This window comes from Elgaria multicarinata, chromosome 22 (genome assembly GCF_023053635.1).
Source record: "Elgaria multicarinata webbii isolate HBS135686 ecotype San Diego chromosome 22, rElgMul1.1.pri, whole genome shotgun sequence".
Lineage (NCBI taxonomy): Eukaryota > Metazoa > Chordata > Lepidosauria > Squamata > Anguidae > Elgaria > Elgaria multicarinata.
The window spans coordinates 6,163,679-6,185,462 of record NC_086192.1 but is presented as its reverse complement, the minus strand read 5'-3'; the positions used below and the strand labels follow the sequence as shown (position 1 = coordinate 6,185,462).

Sequence of the window (21,784 nt, the reverse complement as noted above, 5' to 3'; positions counted from 1 at the left end):
CCAGTGCAATGGGATTCGCATCTGCAAATCCCCTTTTTGATCTGCCCCCTTTGCTGCTTCTTGTATCCTAGTTTTAAGCCCTACCGAACAAGCGCTCATCAGCTTTCAATCTATGTTTGACCTCTTTGCAAAACCACAGCTGCAATCCACACCGCCTTCAGGAGCAGACATATTTATGTACGATGCAGAGAGGTACCCCGAATATCACAATAAACTTTTACCCTACCCTGTGCCTGTTTGCATTCTCTTCCCCTCCTTATTGTTTTATTATGATTTTATTAGAATGTAAGCCTATGCGGCAGGGTCTTGCTATTTACTGTTTTACTCTGTACAGCACCATGTACATTGATGGTGCTATATCAATAAATAATAATAATAATAACTTCTGAACAGTTATCACGGATCTGCTTTCCCCAACCTGGTGCCCCAAGCATGTGCTGGACTGCAACATCCATCATTCCCAGTGGCCATGTTGGCTGGGAACGATGGGCATTGCAGTCCAACATACTTGGGGGACACCAGATTTGGGGAGACTGTTCTAGATCTGCAACCAAACACAGAATTTTTGTTACAAAAATTGTAATACAACAGCTGTACAGATTGGGGAAGGACGCACAACAGGCGAAGTAGCGCCCGTTGCAATTTAGCCAACAGCTAAATTAAACTCAAAAAAACCCTGGGAGATTTATGTATCTTTTACTTATTTAATTTGCAAATGGTGCTTCAGACACCCAATATCGCTCTTTGCAAAGTAACAATGAAAAATTATGGAAATTGGGGAGGTTACACATATTCCAAGTCAAGATCATGACTTTAACAGAGGCTTACACAGCCCGTCATGTTGGTGGTTCAAGAGCTCCCTTGGAGTTATAAAAAGACACGGCCGGAATTCCTCCGCAGAGGAATGCCAGGGGTAAGCGGCTGCCCATTCAGAGGGCTTCTTACTGCAGAACAGGCTCATAGTTTACGTTGGCAGCAGGCAGAGTTTGAGCGTCTCCAAGGGCATCAAGTTGCACTCTCAAGGTTGGAGGTGGTACTCAGGAACACCAACCCCTACTGGCCTCGCTCTCAGTAAAGCAGAGCAAACCTTTGTCTAGGCTAGGCCACGTCAGGCTTGTGAGTAAGAAGGCTCACATGGCAAGAGAGCTACTCCAGACCAAACAACCCCCATTCCCTGCATGTAGAGAAATAGCAGGTCAGGCTAGGCAAGGTGCTAGTTGTCCAAGAGGCAGGGAATGGAGGGAACGGAGCATCTCTGCTGTGAGGGAAAATTACAACAGCTGGGATTGTTCAGCTTGGGGAAAAAAGGAGGCTGAGAAGAGACCTAACAGAGGTGTACAAAATTATGCATGGTGTGTGGAGAATGTGTACAGGGAGACATTTTTCTCCCTCTCTCCTAATACTAGAACCCAAAGGGGTCATCCCATGAAGCGGATTGGTGGGAGATTCAGGACAAATAAAAGGAAGTCTTCTTCACACAGCGCATGGCTAAAGTATGGAACTCACTTCCACAAGATGATGGCCACCAATTTGGATGGCTTTAAAAGGGGGTTGGATAAATTCCTGGAGAAGGCTACCGTTGGCTACTAGCCGTAATGGCTATGTGCTACCTCCAGTATCAGAGGCAGTAAGCCTGCATACACCAGTTGCTGGGGAACATGGGCAGGAGGGTGCTGTTGCACTTGTGTCCTGCTCATGACCCGCAAAAACAAGTGTAAAATCCCAAGCTCTCAACATTCAAGAGCAAAGTTGTCCCTTTTAGAAGCAGCTGTGGTGGACATGGGGGAGAAAACGTAGCTTTAGATTGATCAGTAGTCTCCATCAAATGGCTTGGGGATGCGTTACAGGAACCTTCCCCAACTTGGCACCCTCCAGTTGTTTTGGACTACAACTTCCATTTTTCCCAGCCAAGGGCCATGCTGGCTGGGGATGCTGGGAGTTGCAGTCCAACACATCTGGAGGACAGCTGGTTGGTGAAGGCTGGCCTAAGCCATTTAGGACATAAGAGGCAGGATTGCAAAAGAAAACCTATTCTGTATCAGCAGAAAGCAAAAAGCAAAAGAAAACCTATTCTGTATCAGGCAAAAGAAGTTACTCTAACCCAGCAAATTTATAACGCATAATAGAAGGCCCCGTTCAGAAGACACCTTAAACCATGGCTTTAACCATGGCGAATAAGGCAAAAAGCCACTGTGGTTAAGCCAGAAAGCCAGGCCATGTTCAGAAGACACTTTAAACCATTGCTTTAACTACAGTGAACAAAGCAAAAAGCCTTATTCATTGTGGTTAAAACCATAGTTTAAGGTGTCTTCTGAATGGGGCCATATTCTAATTCAGGGAGGGCAAAGCACTCAAATACCTCCTTCTCACTCCTATAAACGTATTCAACCACCCCTCCAGAGACGTCAGACCCTGAAAGTTAAGCTTGCAAGCATGTGAATGAGGACTAGGAACTTGAGGTTTTTTTTAAAAAATATATACCCACAAAAAACAACATACCCAGGAAGCACAGGTTTTGCTTAGCACTGCCTGCTATACCAGCTTTCTCCACCCTTGTGCCCTCCAGGTGAATGATGGGAGTTGTAGTCCAACACATCTGGAGGGCATCAGATTGAGGAAGGCTGAGATTGGAACAGGTGGGTATACTGGAACAAACTTTCTTTTGAGGTTGGGAGCGCTCCCCACATTGCTCCTCAACTTGCTGCTGAAAACGCTACTCACTGAACTGCTAAGCCCTCGGCAAGCAAAGCCTTACATGGCCAGAACACAGGGCAGTGTTTTCAAAAGAAAGGGCACAGAGCAGCTCTGCCTAAGATCTGAGAAGGCAAGAAAGCCGGCTGATGTTTACAGCCCGTAGCGCGCACACACTAACACAGAAACACTCAACTTCAGGCACACCACTGAGTTACACACGTCAGTGTTGATTTCAAGCCAGCCAGCAGACGCAAAATACGGTTTTTGGCAAAACGCAGCCATAAGGAACACCCGAAGGAGAGGCACCTCCTGGTGGACCTCTCTCCTGTGGAAGGTGGTCAAGCCTTCCTCTTCTCTAATTCAGTCCTCCTACCCCAAATGTGCTTTTTCAGCTAAACGAAAACTGAAACATTGGGAGATCCTGTTATGGACCTCCTGTACTGTCCGATTCTCATTCTGCACAGCCCACAGAGACGTATAATCCATGCCCTCCACTCTAGAGTTCCAAGGAGGGAAGGAATTTTTGCAAGAGACAGAGGAAGGAAATGGGAACAAACCTAGAAATGGGAATTTGGAGTGGCAAATGACGGAGCGCCAGAAGAATGTGTTTGGATTTGTAACTGCCAAACCAACGTTGTAATATAAATAAAGGTATTTTCCCCCTCCCTCTGGAGTAAATTTCTTTGCATCCTTCCTTCCATCTATGAAAGACTCCAAATTTCTAGTCTATGTGAGCCCAGGCAGATATCACAGGAGGGAAGAACAGAGCTGGAAGGAAAAGGGAGGTCAGACTGGGATGAAAGACTATCAACGGGCCACCCCACGAACATTTCACAACCTTCTCCTCTGAATCGCGTAACGGCAGAATTAGAAAGATGCATTATGCAGCGTCACAGAAGGCAGGCGGCCTTCTGAAGAGGCAGGCTGGATGGGACCCCGCCACGTTAAAAAATGAAGTCACGAGGGCGGGGGAATTTTTTCCATGCTAAAAATAGACAGGAGGGACACAAGAGCTGCCTTATAAGCCCACACAGAAGCTAGAGATTCCAGAAGAGATAAGTCAACTTGGTACCCTAGTAAAAATAAAAATAAAACCAGGATTTTATTTATTTACTTCTCACGCTAGAGATCCTCACATGTGTGCATGGCTCGGCACAAGCCTGCTAGGAATACCCTGGGCAAAATGAAAGCACGAAGCCCAATGATTCTTCTAGGGCACCCAGATTCACAACCATCCAAACTGCCAATCCCGGATTCTGTAGGAAACAATGGTAAATTTAGCTGCGACACATGGTGACGTTGGGGCGGGGCGGGGAGCAAACCCAGGCAGGAAAGAATTACTGGCTACGGCTTAAGACGGGTGTTACAAATGAAAAACCCCTCCTCTAGAATTCTGAGGTTCTGAACAAAAGAAACCTATGATTTCTCCAAAATACAGAAGGGCTGTAGCCCCTGCATTACCTAAACACAAGCAATCCGCTTCTTAAAATCAACGAGGAGCTCTAAGGAAATTGCTAGTTCTCGTTGCTGTAAAGAGCTTGCAAGCAATGCCTGATGGAGGTTTGACAGCGGAGAAAGAAAAGTTGCACTTCGTACAAGATATCTCCTCTAACTAGAAGATGTTCTCCGGGGATCTCAAGTGGAGGTAATTTCACATCATCTGGTAGCTGAACATTTAGGCTCAGTTCAGGCAACACGTTAGTCAAAGCCGTGTGAAAACGCCACTCAACGGTTGAGTTTCTTGAGGAACTCCCTACACAACATGTTCTAACTCCACTGTTGTGGGATTGTGGGCTCCCGTGGAGTTGAGTAAAAGGCAATGCGACATTCACTTGACAGTTCCTCCACCCTCTCTCCTCCTGATGGTATCCCATCAGCCATTGCTGCAAAAAAACCAAACCAATCCCAGTCGCTCCCCTAGAGTGGCACTCGTTCCTTTTGCCGCTCCTGCCAAGGAACTCCGTAGCCAGTGGGAAAAGCCAACGCACCGCAACGGAGAACTTCACAGAACCCATTGCACAACACGTAACACAAGTCATGCAAGAACTCTCCTCCGCACAGCGTGGATATTCCGCCTTGAGTGTTTTCCAAAAGAACTCCACTGTTGTGTGGAGTTTCCCCCACCCACCCCCAGACAAACGCATTTCTCAACGGTGGTGTAAAAACTCCACCATGGAGTTCTAAAACCACCATTAAGAAACATGTCTGAACTATACTCGAGCGTCCAACAGGTCACTCTGAATATGGCGAAGGTATACAGGCGGGGAAGCCAACTTGTGGCCCTCCAGATGTTTTGGCCTACAACTCCCACGATCTGCACTATTGACTATGCTGCCTTGGGCTGATGGGAATTGTAGGCCAGAGATGTGGAAGGTCACAACTTGCCTACTTCTGGTATAGAGCCATGATAGCCAAATGTGCACTGTGGTTATGATGCAGTAAATCAAGGAACAAAAAGTAAATGCCATTAAAAGTGTGTATGAATGATGTAAATTCGGAATTATGTAGTGTGTGATTTCTAGCTGTCTTTCTTAAAGGAGAATGTTCCGGCTAAACAAGGAGATCCAGAACTTTAGGTTCATGGGTGATTTTATATAATTTTATATAGGTTTGTGTAAAAATTACTTTTCAGCTAGAGATGCAGAATTCCAAGTTCATTCTTTATGATTTGGGTTTGTGTAAATATTATCTTTGCATTGCTATCTAGAACTTTTCGTTAAATATTCGTTTCATGATGGTTTGATGACATTGTTATTATTATTTACATTTCTATACCACCCCATAGCCAAAGCTCTCTGGGAGATTTACATAAGATTAAAACATTTCCAAACAAAACAATACATAAAATAAAACCCATAAAAACATACAGTATACACAAAAACCTACATCTAAAAACAACTATAAGCTGTCAGCAGAACCTAAAAACAGTTCCGAGATCACTTAAGCTCATCACATATTGCTAACTGAGTTGGAAAAGAGAAAAGTCTTGACCTGGTGCCGAGAAGATAGCAATGTTGGCGCCAGGCAGGCCTTGTCAGGGAGATCATTCCATAATTCGGGGGTCACCACAGAGAAGGCCCCAATTGTCCCTTGTTGCAGTCTTCCAAGCCTCCCTTGGAGTAGACACTCAGAGGAGGACAAATAAATCAGATCTGAAAATACTTGTCTTGAAGAGACACAAGGAAGGGAGTAACACAGGACATAAGTCGTGCATTCCCTGGAACTCCCAAAGATGTCTAAGACATCTCCCTGGCTTCTGTAACTTAAAAAACATCACCAACACTTTTTCAAGCATATCTCAAGTCATAAGAACTAGAAACTTTATTTACACACAACACCAAAAAGAAAAAGAACAGCCCAGGCTTTTTCATAAGCTGAACTCTAGACCCAGTATCAAAGCTACGAAACTGCAGAACACACAGAGCCCTACCTATATTTGATATATAAAATGTTGTCCCTATATGATGACCTATGCCGGGAGAAAGCCAGGGGGAGCGTGACTCAGCTGATTCTCCTTGATCTCTCAGCGGCTTTCGATACCATCGACCATGGTATCCTTCTGGAACGTCTGGCTGAGTTGGGAGTGGGGGGCACTGCATTGCAGAGGTTCCGCTCCTACTTGGCAGGTCGGCTCCAGAAGATGGTGCTTGGGGGACATTCTCAGCCCCGTGGACTCTCCTCAATCCAGACAAGACTGAGATGCTGTTAGTGGGCGGTTCTGCTGACCGGATGGAGAGTGTCCAACTGGTTCTGGATGGGGTTGCACTCCCTCTGAAGGCGCAGGTTCGTAGCTTGGGGGTTCTCCTAGAACCATCTCTGTCACTTGAGGCCCAGGTGGCCTTGGTGGCACGGAGGGCCTTTTACCAACTTCAGTTGGTGGCCCATCTACGCCCCTATCTGGACAAGGATAACCTGGCTGCAGTTGTCTGCGCTCTGGTAACTTCTAAATTAGATTACTGCAATGTGCTCTACGTGGGGCTGCCTTTGAAGACAGTTCAGAAGCTGCGGCTTGTGTAAAATGCAGCGGCCAGATTGATAACTGGGACTAGAAGGTTTGAGCATATAAGACCCACTCTGGCCTGCTTGCATTGGGTGCCTGTATGTTTCCAAGCCCAATTCAAGGTGCTGGCTTTAACTTACAAAGCCTTACATGGCTTGGGACCGCAATACCTGATGGAACGCCTCTCCCGACATGAACCTACCCAAACACTCCGTTCAACATCCAAAGTCCTCCTCCAGGTGCCTACTCCGAGGGAAGCTTGGAGGGTGGCGACAAGAGAGAGGGCCTTCTCTGTGGTGTCCCCCCAAATGTGGAACAATCTCCCTGACAAGGCCCACCTGGTGCTGACATTGTCATCTTTTCGGCGCCAGGTCAAGACTTTTCTCTTCTCCCAGGCATTTAGCAACATGTAATGACCGCGGGTCTGTTTTTTGGCTCCTTGTTTTTAAAGTTGTTATAATGGTTTTAAATGTATGTGTATTTTGCTTGTTTTTGTGGTTTTTAATCTTTGTATATTGTTTAAGTGTTTTTATCTTATGCGAACCACCCAGAGAGCTTCGGCTATGGGGCAGTATACAAATACAATAAATAACAACAACAACGATAATAATCTAGCCTGCCATCATAATAAATCTGTGACGTAGAATGCATCTATTGCCATTTTACAGAAGGGAACACAGAGGCCGCTGTTTGCCCAAGACCATCCGACAAGTTTATAAGCAGGGTTCTGATGCTAGGATTTTAAAATCTGGCTCTGTACACCACCTTAATCAAAGCCTAAAGGACTGAACCGTTCTCACATGTAACAATACGGCCGGGCGTATCCAAACAGCCCATCTCAGTATCTACAGTATTTTGGGGGCAGAAAATGCAGCTGCAAAGGATGAACGAGGCTAATAAGGCCAGTGAAAAAGTTCCGCTGTTGCCCTGGAAGACAGGCCACTCGGATGCCAAAAAAAAAAAAAAAAAAATGCAAGACGAACCTTTTATTTTTCAAAAAAACACAGTGGATTTTCCACTGAGCTGGTAACCCACTGCTGACAACACGTGGATTTCATGCTGTGCCCGGCAAGCTGCATTGTTTGGCAGCTGAAACGGCGTGTGCACTTTGCCCCAAATGATACAAATAAAGCACTCTGGCACTTAAGCAAACAAGTCAGAGGAGAAGCGGCCGGCTTGAGACGCCGACAGCGAGGGAAGACTGCAAACAGGAAAGCCGCGGCTACCATAAACCCATTATCCACTGGACAAGCCATCCCCAGCCTGCTGCCCTCCAGATGTGCTCGGCTGCATGGAACGCACACCCACGCTTTAAAATTCTGACTTCCGGCAAGAATCTGGGTGGCCGATATAATGATCAATGGAGATTATTATTTATTATTATTATTATTATTATTATTATTATTATTATTTATATCGCACCATCAATGTACATGGTGCTGTACAGAGTAAAACAGTAAATAGCAAGACTCCGCTGCATAGGCTTACAATCTAATAAAATCGTAGTAAAACAATAAGGAGGGGAAGAGAATGCAAACAGGCACAGGGTAGGGTAAGCAGGCACAGGGTAGGGTAAAACTAACAGTAGAAAGTCTGAGGCAATATTGTGTCAAGGAAGCCCAAAACGACCACATTTCTGTTTTTAAAAAGGTACACTAAGGTGGAATTATGGCCTGTGATGACCTGGGACAGCCCTCCTCAATCAGGTGGTCCCCAGATGTGCGGGACTGCATCTCCCATCATTCCCAGCCAGTTATGGGACACGCATTTCAACACATCTGGAAAGCACTAGGTTGAGGACTGATTTATAAGCACAATGCAGGTGGATGAGGCCTCAGGTAAGAGCAGCTCCAACCAGAAGCCAAGTGGCTTTTACAGATTATTATTTTTTATAAATGGGCAACCTTCTTCACTGATCCAGAAGGAAAGGCAACCAACTTAAGCAGTTAATGCCCTTTGAGCAGGGGTACCACAGGGCTCAGTCCTGGGCCCAGGGCTCTTATATCTAGCCTGTTCTCCTCATGCAAGGAACTCAAGGTGTCTTACACGGTCCTCCTCCTCTCTATTTTATCCTCACAACAACCACCCTGCGGGGTAGGTTAGGTTGAGAGTCAACTGACCAGCTCAATGTCACCCAGTGAGCTTCGTGGCCGCAGCAGGGACTGGAACCCAGATCCCCCAAGCCCCAGTCCAACCCTCTAACCCTTCCACTGGCTCTCAATTTGTTTTTGGTGGTAGCAAAGTATGAAGTGACTCACCCAAGATCCTCAAAGTGGCACTACCTATATCAAAGGTTTACCGGTTCAGGAACTCGGCAACAGCTCAGAGCCAGTGTGGTGTAGTGGACAGAGTGTTGGATTGGGACTTGGGAGATCTGGGTTCTAGTCCCGCACAGCCATGAAGCTCACTGGGTGACATTGAGCCAGTCGCTGACTCTCAGCTTAACCCACATCACAGAATTCTTATGAGGATAAAATGAGGAGGACGAACCTGTATGCCCCGCTGGGCTCCTTGGGGGGAAAGCAAGATATATATGTAACAAATGAATCCTTGGTTTCTCCAACTGTGGTATCATCATAATCTCCTCTCTCTTTTCTCACTCATGGCAGTTTTTCTAGATGGACATGGCGGGCTAGGCCAAGTCATGCTGACTTTTTCTGGTTCAGAAATATCCTGACTATTGAACAGGTTTTAAGTATGGCTGCTTTCTGGATGCTGGAGTGGATATATTTTGGGAGGCCCCGTTTCTGAAAGTTTTCTGTACAGTTTTTCGATGTGTTGCTGGTGACTGACGTGACTAACGGAATAACTGTGACCTTTTCCTGTTCATAGAATAGTAGAGTTAGAAGGGACCTATAAGGCCATAGCCCTTTAACTTCCATAGCCAGTGGTGTATATTTTTCTCTCTTTTCCTCTTCTACAACATTTTTGTCATTAGGTATTGCTATGTCTATGAGGTAAGTGTATGCTTTTTTTTGGTCTATAACTCTTACGTCTGGTCAATTGCAAAGTATTGGCTTGTCCTTATGAATTATACTGTTCCAGTATATTTTATGGTCTGAATTTTTCAAGACTGTTTCGGGTGGGTATGTATAGTATGGTGTAGGTTGAATAATAATAATAATAATAATAATAATAATAATAATAATAATAATAATTCCACCTTTTCCCCAATACTGGCACTCAGGGCAGCCTTATAAAATGAGGGGGAGGGCTTCTACCTCGCCATCCAGTATAGAAACCATCACACACTAACTTCATGATCATACAGATTTTCAACAAGTTCTACTAACTTTGCCCTAAGATAGTGCACCCCCCTACTATACAAGACAGAAAAGGGCATGACTACATGCCATCACCTACTGATTCAGTCCCTGGCATGCTCAGGAACATCCCCCACAATGTCATCTTTTATTTGCCTCACTTGGGCAGAAACACAGCCAAGGTTTTCACCTGATCACCTACGGCGAGTAAGAAACTCCCCCCCCGGCGACTACGCAAAGGGTACCTAAAAATGTGAAGGTAATTTATCCTTAATAGTGCTTTGCCTTAAATCCGTGTCTGAGCCAGTTTACAAGGAAACCGTGACGAACAACTTAATACACAAAAACGAAACAGTGTAAACAGAGAGCGATAGCATACTAAATTCAGAGGACAAATGCAAGCAGTTCCAGAAAACCAGCGAAAACGCAGCAGTAAGAACACAAGAGCAATATGCCAGAAGAGAATAGCAAAGGCAATGTGTGTAGGGAAGGAGGTCCTAAGGGTTGCAACACATGCTTTGCACGCGGAAGGTTCAGTCCCAGGCTGGGAAAAAACCAATATGCCAGAAATCCTGGAGAGGCACTGCCAGAGTAGACCAGAGGTGGGCAGAAGGCAAATCTCCAGGTAGTTTGGATTGGATTCCAGCTCCCAGCATTCCTGACCACTGGTCCTGCTGGAAGGGCTTCTGGGAAATGAAGGCAAAAGCATCTAGAGGCCTACCTTCTACCCATTCCTGGTGTAGACTAGCCTTCCCTAACATGGTGCCTTCCAGATGTGCTGTACTCCAACCCCCATCATGCTCAGCCACCACATCTGGCAGTCACTAGATTGGAGAAGACTGGTGTAGAGTAACACTGGCCTAAATGGACCAATGGTCTGAGTTAGAAACTGGGTTTGCACAACAGCTCAGTGATTGCCGTTGAACTGTGGGCTGTTTGTTGAACCATGGGTTGGCGTGTTGTCTGGACCCAGGCCATTTCCCGAAAGGTGGCTTGATAACCATGCAGTGTGGTTCATTTTTCTCCAACAAGCCCCCTTGAGAACCCACAGTTGTTGTTGAGTTGCTCCGGGGCCGTTCAACTAACAACCCATCGTTCAACAACAACCCACTCTCAGCCGCGGAGTGTGGGTTAGCGTGTCTTGAGAACAGGTCCAGTATAAAGCTCTATGAGCTCCTTGCACAGTTACATCCTAGGAACATTTCAAACTCCCTCCTCCCCACAACCCACAGTTAGAAGGGCTACCAAATCTATTTGCCAAGGCAACAGACCCATTGCTTCTAAAACATCAAAATGCATTTCAGCTTCTTGGAGTAGGAGCCTATGGGGAGCCGTGGAATGCGCTGAAACACCACCGCCTCATGGATCACCCTACAGCAGCCTGAGAGTAGATGCTCCCAAACTGCACTGCAACACCCACGCACCCGCCCCGTAAAACCTCCAGAAAATGGCCCCTTCTGCCTTTGAAGTGAACGGTTTAAGCATCTGCACAAATGGGATAAAAGTGGCAAGTTTTGAAGTTTGCCATGCGTTTCCCTACAAAACTCAAGTGGCAGCTTGCAAAACTTCTGGGAAAACTGGCGAGTCTAGACATAGATATTAATTTGTATGCCCTTCCCATGATACAGGGGGGGGTGGGGAGAAGAAAGAAAAGAGAATCCTGTTTTTACTTGCCCAAACGTCTCTTACGGCAAGCAGGCCAATAGAATTCCCAAGGGGGAGCAGGTTTAGCCGCACACACCCTAACAGGGTCTTGCAACACCTTAAAACGAACTGATACATGAATTTAGGGTGTTTTTCTCTTGTCACTCCATCTTCCTGCTACGACGGAGGCTTAGGAATGACAGGAGAGAAACTTGGGCAAAGCTGCAAATCACACATTCATGAAATGTTACAGTTCAGGGACTACAACTCCCATGGGCCAACCTGGCTGAGGATAATGGGATGTGTGGTCTGACCCATCTGGACGACACCGTAGCTGACATAGAACGGACCTTTCCAACAAGGGAGCAGCAATATTTGGGGAGGGACTACGTTCAAAAGGAACGTTTCCTGCTGTTCTAAACACGGATTGCGATCTGACTTAACACATTGGACTTGATTTAGTTGTTATCATCAACAACTTTCATTGCGCTACCTGCTGACCTCGACAACTTTCAAACAGGCTGGCTATACAGAATTTCCATTACAAAAATTGCAAGGACTAAAATAAGGATTTGAAATAAATTGGATAAAAATCGTTGTTGTTGTTGCTTTTAAAAAAGAACTGTTTTAAAAAAACATACTTTTAAATTTCTCACTGAAATAATAGTTACAATTAAATCCCATCACCAGCATGCTAAAACTACACTTGCAGTCTCATACAAAATGAAGTTATCTACCAATCAAACCTCGGCATTCATTTCGGTTTTGCACCTGCCTAGCCTAACTACCAGTTCTTGCGTTGTGGAGGCTCTGCGCGTTAAAGTTTCTCTGTCACATGGGCAAAGACACAGGCCAGACGGCACTGCTGTGGTTCTGTGCTCATGTGATGGTGGAGTTGGGCCAAGAAAGGAGGAAGAGTTAGTTAAGACAGAAAGCCAACACTGCATGGTGGATAAAAATGGATGCTTCTCAAAACAACAACCCAAAAATCTGATTTTAAAAAGGATAAATTGGTGTGTGTGCGTGGTTTGGCCATCAACTATCAAAACTTGCTTTGACTTATCAGCCGCGGGCATTTCGTTTTTGTGACTTTATTTTTGGGAGGGCAAAGTCAAGCCAAGGCAGAGCAAAGCAGACAGGAGAAAGAAAAAGGAGACAGTAACATTGTCCAGTGTGCATCTTCCTGCATTCCCATACTAAGGTTGGAGTCCTCTACCAGCTTACCTGGGAGTAAGCCCCATTGAACTCAATGGAACTTATTTCCGAGGAAACATGTACAGGATTGTGCTATTAACCTCAAACTGGTCACTGGAAAGACCTCTATAGGTGAGTATTTTAAAGACATTCCTTCAGAAGTTAAAAAGGGGAAAGCATGAAAAATATATACAGTGACACAAAGAGACCCAAGGCCTGCCTGAAGGAATGAAACAGTGTAACACTCACTCTGATGTTTACTCTTTGATGCCTGACTTAGTTGAAAATGAGCATGGCTTAGTGGTCAGAACTGCAACACTGTTCAGGAAATACATGAAAATGTTTCAATGGGAAAATGTATTTAAATCAGTGACTTAAATGGCCTCTTTTTCTTGCTGATTTAAATAGCTGTGATTTCTATCGACCCACCCTATCTTTTCCCCAGTACAAGAAAACCTTAACTTAAAACTAAAAAGCTCTGTTGTGTAATGTGGAATCTCCCGCATTAGCCAAAATTTCCTTGAAGTGAAAACATGCAAAGGAGCTTTTTAAGTCACAACAGGGCAAGAATCTTCTAGGAAAAAACCTGAAGATTTCCTAATCTGTGCAGTTTATTAAGTTTTTTAAAAATGTATGCACACTTACGTGGGAGTAAGCCTCCAAAGCAAGTTGAAAGGAAATACACAGTCAGTGTTGACTTGTATTAAAAAAAAAAGTAACGTCTGGAAACTCATTTTTTGCTGGAATACTTGTAAATATAATAGAAGGACACAACAATATTCCCTTACATATAGATCAGGTCCTCCTATAAAAACAACCTAGAGTATGGGTTTGAATCAAAGAGTTGTTCATTATGTGAAAACCCTGCACTATGGTTTAACTATAGGCTGTTAACCCTGAACAACCTAGAGTTCACAACTTAACAACAAACCATGGGTTCTCTTTCTGGGTTGTTCATGGTTAACAACACATAGTTAAGCCCTACTGCAAGATTTACACGTCATGACAACCCATGATTCATCATCAACAACAACCTACGATTCAACAAATAAACAAATATTTATTATATGAAAACCAGGCCATAGTATTAACGGAAGGAAAGGAAGCATTTAACGCTGTTGGCAAATTAATTTTAGCATGCCTAAAGAGCTGCGAAGCTAATTGTCCATGCTTTCGAGATGGACTCATCTGATAAGTTCATTAGAATTTTAATTTTGGATTTACCAGCACTGCATCCATTCAAGCTGCCTGGCTTGTTTTGTACGGCACTCGTTACATTATTTTAATTTTACGAAATTGTGCGGTTGGGGAAAGATTTTTAATTTTGGGAAAGTTTTTTAACCCCATATTACCAACTGCCCTATGCTTTGTGCCTGAACCTGTGTTTAGCTTTAAGATACCCAGGAAAAGGTCCGTATTTGCTGGTGAGAAGAAGACATAATTGTGAGCAACACGGAGCAGCTGCCAAGGAGAAAAAGACATAAAATTCCTCCTCCACTTAAGTCAGGTTAATAAATAACCATTTTTAGTAGATAGATAGCACTTGGATCAAAGGATCTGGAACTTCTAATGCAGGAAATACACACAGCGGACCGTTGGAGACTCCCATATCAGTGAGGTGGTAAATCCACTCTGGGTTTCATCAGAACTCTGAGGAAGCACCTTGGATAGAGACTTCAGAGTTCTGATTGAAACCTGGAATGGATTCACCAGGCTCCACTGCATCAGGCAGAAAGCTACCTAACCTTAGGCATTTGGGTTATAACAACACCCCTGTGGGAAAGACGATGGCGAAAGGGAAACAGGATTAGACAATGGGAGTTGGACTCCCTCCACCCAGAAATGAGGGGGGAAGCAGCCATTCCACCAGCCCAGCTACAGGCCTACTTCATTTTTTCCACTTCCCTCCCCAAACATCCATCTTTTTAGATTGTAAGACTGCAGGCAGGGCTGTCTTGTTTACGGATTGACTGTAAGCCGCTCAGGGAGGCTTTTTGCTTGAGAAATGGAGGGGGGGATACTTTAAATAATTTGGGAGTCATAAGTGTAACTATAAAAGTGTAACTATAAAATATAAAAATCCCCTCCCCAAACCAGTGTCACTTCATATACCATTCATCCTCCTATACAGAAAAGCCATAAAATACAACTTAAGTATAAAATTTAAGCCACAATATGAAACCACAATATAAAAATACAACCAGAATAAAACTGAGTAGCAATGCAGAGATTTAAAACACATATTTAAAACAGCAGAGCTAAAGGCCTAGGATGGTAAAACATTAAAATACTGAAAAAATAAAAAAGTTCTTCACCTGACGTCGGAAAGAGTTGGAATACCACCAGTTTTATCCTCACAACAACCCTGTGAGGTAGGTTAAGTTGAAGGAGTATGACCAGTGCGTAAAGTAATCCAGGGAGCTTCATGGCTGAGTAGGGATTTGAACCTGGGACTCCCTAATCCTAGATCTGACACTCCAGTTTCAGCCCACAATGGACAAACACAGCAGCAATACTACCACCGCTCTGTCTGTGAGATAGAGGGATATATAATATTCCACTTCAACGCTTCTCTGTCAGCTTGCAGAAAGAAACAAAAGTCATAACGTTTAATGGCATCAGAGTTTACCTTTGCCTGATATCAATTTTTTCTTCTTTTCTCCGGCCTCAGCAAGCTTCCAGCGCTTGCTGTTCCGAAAACACATTTCAAAGTTTGTCAGCCATGCATTGCAAAAACTCAGATGCAAAAGGAGTTGCCAAACTAAAAACCCCATTAGCTACGAAGGTGGATATATTGAAGTTTACGGCACACCGGTAACAATGCTTTATCACTCCGCACACACATCTTCTTGCAGATTGAGCCGCTGGGCAGATAGGGGTGCAACGCCCCACGACGCCCCCCGCCACGTCGGGCAGACGGCACAAAATGAGAAGCTGTGGAAAGCCGCAGAAAACCGACAGGTTGCAGAACCCAGCTTCTGCTCTCACAAGAATTTAACTCGCTCACAGCTACGGCGTTAGTTTGTGCGTTCAGTTTACACACGATCAGGAGTCTCACACACATACCCACACAGCACACGTGTTTAATGAAATTTGCAAGATCAAGCAACCGGCCTAAATTTTATCTGCAAAGAGCATGGCGTTGGCAGAGTGTGGTAGACCATGGGCCTACCACACACCTGTCTCAATGCTTCAAAGTATTTCGCTGTGTTTCTTTTATTATTATTATTATTATTAATAATAATAATAATAATTTGTACACTGCCTCCACCCGAAAGGAGGGAGCGGCTCCTTTTCCCAAGCAGGCGGCCTTTGCTACCACTACTAGCCAAACTGCTGATTTGCAGAAGCGAGCCAAGAAGGCACAGAAAATGCCAAGAAGGAATTGTTGTGGCATCAACTTATTTGGACGCAAGATCTTACAAGCGTTTGTGTTAATGTAGGACTCACCCCAAGAGACTCCGTTCCCAGCTATGGGGTAAACCGAGGTCACTCTACACAAAATGTTTTCCTTCGCTTTGGAGATAAATCATGAACTAGACAAGTGTAACAAGTAGAAAGTGTGCTTCAACTTCCCTTTGTAAAATCTTCACCTTTGATTTCTTCTTTGCCCCACCTCTCAATTTCACATTATAGATGGATCAGTCCCAATATTATGAGGCGGGGGGGGGGTAGAAAATTACTTTGCAGACAAACGAACTGCCATGACCTTGCTGAAAAACCTGTGAGCCAATAAGAGCCACCACAGTGTCTCCAGCTCCGATTGGCCCCAGCTTGCTCTGACATCACACAAGGTCAAAACAGCTGCTGTTTTGAGGCCCACAAACAAATATGAACTACAACCAAGTAGCATCACAGTATGTTTTACGTCTTGGGCTTTTGAGCAGCCCTTTGCAGAGAGAGAGAGAGAGAGAGAGAGAGAGAGAGAGAGAGAGAGATCAAAGGAATGGTCTCCAAGCTTTGCACCAGAGGACAAACACTTGTGTGACATAACATTATCTGATTTGTATAGGAGAAACCCTGGTTCAAACCTGCGCTCAGCCATAACAGTCTCTCTCAGTCTAACTTACCTAACACAACCATCAATCAAGGAGGGAAGGAACAGTTTTGAACACTGTTCTGAGAACGCAGGAGGAAGGGAAATACAGAAATGTATCTAACAAGAAAGAAAGATAGCCAACAACCACCTTTCCATACACTACGTTCAGCATCTCCGAGTGCCTCTTCCAAGGGAGACTCAGAAGGCATCAAGGGAGAGGGCCTTCTCGGTGGTGCCCCCCTCTAATTACGGAATGATATCCCAAAAAGGCCTGCCTGACACGAATATTGTTATCTTTTTGGCAGCAGGTTAAGACGTTTCTCTCAGGCCTTCAGGAGTATTTGTTGAGGTTTTAATCAGGAACTGGATTTTCTTATGATTGTTTAAAATTGTTTTTAGATCTGTGTTGTCTGTGTGTATGAAACTATGGACTCCACTACCACAAAATGTGGTAGTGTACCAGTAGCTCCACTTCAATTCCTTTCCCATGTGGACTTGCAAAAATGTAAGAGTTCCATCACTGTCTAGATTAGAAGTGAAATATTTTATTTTTAAACGTGGCTTTATTTTGGTAGGCTGGGGCATGAACGCATCAGTATTTGCTACGTATTCTGCTTTATCGGGATAGATTTTACAAACTTAAAAGTAAACTATTTCCCCAGTGAATGGCCTGAGGGCAGCTCAGGCTGCAGCATCACTGAAGCAAAGCAGGTGTGTGGACCAAATTGGCCATCTGGGTGAAGAACACCAGGAACCCCGTGCAGGACCGGGATGTCCATCTTGTGGTTGGCCACTGTACGGACAGAATGCTGGACTAGATGGACCCTTGGTCTGAACCAGCAGGGCTCTGCTTGCGTTATAGTATGATGTAACCTTTTATAAAATGGTTTAGGAATTTCTTGAAGGCCCCTAACATACATATTAACGTAATATCTATATCCTGTACCAGAACACCCCAAAAGGCACTAATGGATTAATTGGGGGGGATGATTGAATAGCAATAAGTTATACCTAGTGTGCAAAAAGTAGAGACAAATGCTCCACCCATCCTCTCATAAACTAGAATGTGGGCATTGCAGTAAAGCTGGATAATGGGGGACTCAGCACAGACCAAAATACATGGTAAAACTTTCCACAGCACGTGGTTAAACTGTGGGAATTTATTGTCTCAAAATGTGGCAAGGTCCCACAACGTAAGAGAGCCTGGAAATTGGCTGGGACAAGTCCTTGCAAGGCTATCTATGGCTATGTGCCATCTTCAACGTTAGAGGGTCTGTTGTTTCCATGTACTGCTGTGAACCTCTAGAACAGCCTTCCTCAACCTGGGGCGCTCCAGATGTGTTGGACTACAACTCCCAGAATGCACCAGCCAGCTGGGGCATTCTGGGAGATGCAGTCCAACACATCTGGAGCGCCCCAGGTTGAGGAAGGCTGCTCTAGAAGATACTTCGTCGGTTCAACCTGTGGCATCCCTAGTTAAAAGGATGTCAGGCTCAGAAGGACCCATCCCTGCAGATCCTGGAAAGGTATTGCATGAACCAATGCTGCCAAGCTCACAACTAACTTACGGGATTCACTGCTGCAAGAAATTGCAATGCTCTGTAGCTTTGACGGCATTAAAATGGGATGAGAAAAAATTATACCTAAGGAGAAGTCTAGTAATGGCGAAAAATGAAGCCTCCATGGTCGGAAGCAGTATGCTGAGGAACAACGGCAGGGGACAGCTGTTGCCTTCATGCCCTGCTTGGCGGCTTCCTAGAGACACCCGGCTGGCCCCCGAGAGAAGCAGGACGCTGTTTTAGATGGGCATTTTGTCTGATTCACCCAAGCTTCATGACTAATGGTGCAATCCCACGCTTTTTTAAGACAGAGAAGTCCTACAACTCCCAGCTATGCTGGCTGGGGAATGCTGGGAGTTGTAGGAGACTTTTCTTCTGTCTAAAAACGCACCCTAAGAATTCGAGTTGTCAGCCTAGATGCTTCTAGTCCAAATGTCGACCCCCCCCCCCCCATCTATAATACCAGGTGAACAGCCTTGCACGGTGCTGGTAAGCATTGCCCAAGTAACGTTTCCAAGGCACGCTAAAGGGAAATCACGGCCACCAGCAGCTCTGGAGCGGGCCCATTCCTCGAAGCCTCCAGCTACGCAGCAAGAGAACCACAACCGCCCTCGGCCTCAGCACTCCCCCACCTCCAGGCATTCCCAGGAGCGCACCGCCGCTTCCCTTAAAGGCGCCCGGCTCTCCACGCAGTCAGGCGCGCCACATGGCCAGCGGACGGGCCTCACCAAAGGGCATGCTTTAAGATCCACCCACTCGCTCCCCGCTGGGAATGGGGCCCCGTGCCATGGGCAGGGGGTGCGACCGACGGGCGCAGCAAAGCCATGCTCCACCAAGCACCGGGGGGGGGGGCGGGGGGCGCTTCCTTCCTTCTCTCCCCGCCCCTGTTCCGGCTGACGGTAGCTTGCAAGATGAAGGCAGCACATGGTGGAGCCAATGAGGAAAGCAGCGGAGGACCGGCTGGATGAAGCAGCCGGAGAGGGAGTGACATTTCTCAAGTTACCATTCAACAGTAACCCTCCTCCAAAGAGAAAGTGCTACGCTGCAGCGGGGGGGTGACCTCCAGCAGTCACTTACACCAGAGAGACGGAGGACTGTAATCCCTTTCAAGAGGGGAGAGAGAGGGGGGGGGCGTGCACGCACTCGTTTCCCTAATGAGGCCTTGTCCAAGGATCCCTTGGGACCAGCCCAGCACCGGGTGCAAGTGATATTTAAAAGGGAAAGCAAACACACAGGCGCGTTGACCTTGTCCCACGGAAGTTTTAGCTCCGGTCTCCTAAAGCTAGTTAGGCTTGTACAGCGGTGGAGGGCACGGCCGAGAAGCTCTCTGCGGCTCAGAGGCGAAAGCTGGACTCACCGGTGCAGACAGGTCAGGAGACCCTAAACTTGGTCTTTGTTCACAAATCCCTTTTGTTACTATGATCACTGACTTGTATTTATACATCTCCGTCGCTCAAAACCGGCCACGCTGCGGTTGACAGAAAAAGAAATCAAATCAACCCAAACCGGGCAACTCTAGCACTGATTTCAAACGAACGCCAGTTACAGACACCGGGGCTTCATCACCCCTGGACATTCTTCAGCTGCTGTGTTTACAGTGAAGGTGGATATTTCCCAATAAATATTTATATATCCTTAAAGGGGAGGGGTTAAGAGCATCTGCTAATCCACATTCAATAACCGAGGACGGAAGGAGGATGTGGCAATGACTCTAGAGGATTTATCACACTCCATGTGGCTCGAACAAATGTCAATAGCAAACACACCCAAGGTGGTTTTTATTCCTTGCATTTCTTCCGTTTGGGCCAGCATAGGAACTTTTAAACACAGAGGGAACCCTGTTGTTTCAGTTCATGATTTGTGTGCGACTCCACACCACACGCACCTCCAGGTATTCATGCTCACAGCTGAAAACAGATTTTAACCTAACTCGCCCCCACCCAAACCTGTCACACGTTGAGTCCCGCGGCGCAACACACACACACACCCGTCCCCAAAACAGCCACAATTAGCCTCTTGCATCACTCAACACACCACCCGCCACTCAACAACAACCCTGCAGGGCAGGCCAGAATTAAGCATCTACGACAGAGGTGGAGGAAAAGCAACATACAAGCACAAAGCAAGCTAGGTTGTGGTTTTAATTTTTGTGAACCGCCCAGAGAGCTTCGGCTATTGGGCGGTATAAAAATGTAATAAATAAATAAATAAATAAATAGGTTCCAACTGTGCGTTTCTCAATTCGTTACATGGCTTCTTAAGCCTCCAGGCCATCTGAGAGCTCCCTACTGGAGAGGGAAGCAGTGTGCAAGTGTATCAAGGAGGTGGTTACTTTAGGGTTCCTGGAAGGCAAGCAACGCCAACCACTCACACGCGTTTCCTTTAGAGAAGACGCAGATCTCGGGGCCGGGCGGGTTGCTAACCTCCAGGTAGGCCTCGCACCTGTTCCTCCAAGCCTCGACTTCTCTCCACCTCCCAAGTCCCCGGGAAGGTCACCTGCCGGACTACAGAGGATCTGGCCGGATGACCGGGCCGCTTTTTGTGCAGCGCCTGACACGCAACAACACCGCTACTGGCCGTAAGGCGCAAAAGCCCCAACACGCGCCGCGGTACGCTTCCAAGAGAGCAGCGTTAGCCCGGAGACATGCAAAGGAGCCGAGGAAACCGGAGCCCGCGCAACAGGGCGCACGGCGGGCTTCGCCGCGGATCGTGGCAAAAGGCAGGCGAGGCGCAGTCCCAAGTTCAGCGGCACGTGTGGACGCTCCCAAAGCAGGTCAAAAGGCTGCACGCCGGCCAAGAGAAAGGCCCGGGCGGGGCGGCGCTGCACCGGGGTTTAATCCCCCGCCCTCCTGTCCTAGGCCGCCCCGTGTGAACGCCAGCGGGGAAGCCACCCGTAGCCAGAAAGGGCCGGACTGCGGACCACGGGGGGCGGGTGGGGGAGAAGCCAGGGAGGCGCAGGGCTACCCGGGCCTGCTCTCTTGCCACCCCCGGGCCGAAGGCAGGCGGCGCTTCCTTCCCACGGCACGGAGCTGAGCGTCCTCACCTGCTAGCTGCGGAACAAACGCTCGCCCCCATAAGAGGCACAGCTGCAGGGGCGAGTGGGGAAATTGGCAACCGCGTGTATATGTGTGTGTGTGAGAGAGAGGGGGAGGGGGGGAAGCCCACCTAGGAAAGACCGGGCACTGACTCCGCCAGAGGCCCACGCTCTCCCCCAAACCCAGAGCGCTGCCCGCGCCGGCTAACTCGGCTAGAAACTCCGCGCCCGGCCCATGAGGACTACCGCCTTAAGCCTGCAACAAACGCCGCTACTCACGGTCCGTCCGGCGGTGCTCGCCCTCCTCCGCCGCCGCCTTCTCCTCCTGGCTGTCCCACCCTTGGTGCCGGTGCCCAG

At 46.6% G+C, this 21,784-nt stretch overlaps 1 protein-coding gene across 2 annotated transcripts in view; it reads right to left on the bottom strand.

The window, feature by feature from the left end:
- Positions 1 to 21,784, bottom strand: part of AKAP1 (A-kinase anchoring protein 1) — a 55,632-nt gene extending 33,848 nt beyond the window's left edge. Inside the window, exon 1 of one of the 2 annotated variants that reach the window (XM_063146833.1) lies at positions 21,707 to 21,784. The gene's annotated coding sequence lies outside the window, so the exon portion shown is untranslated. Of the gene's footprint in view, positions 1 to 15,110; positions 15,150 to 21,706 lie in introns of those variants that run through there. The other variant, XM_063146832.1, reaches the window with a different exon arrangement.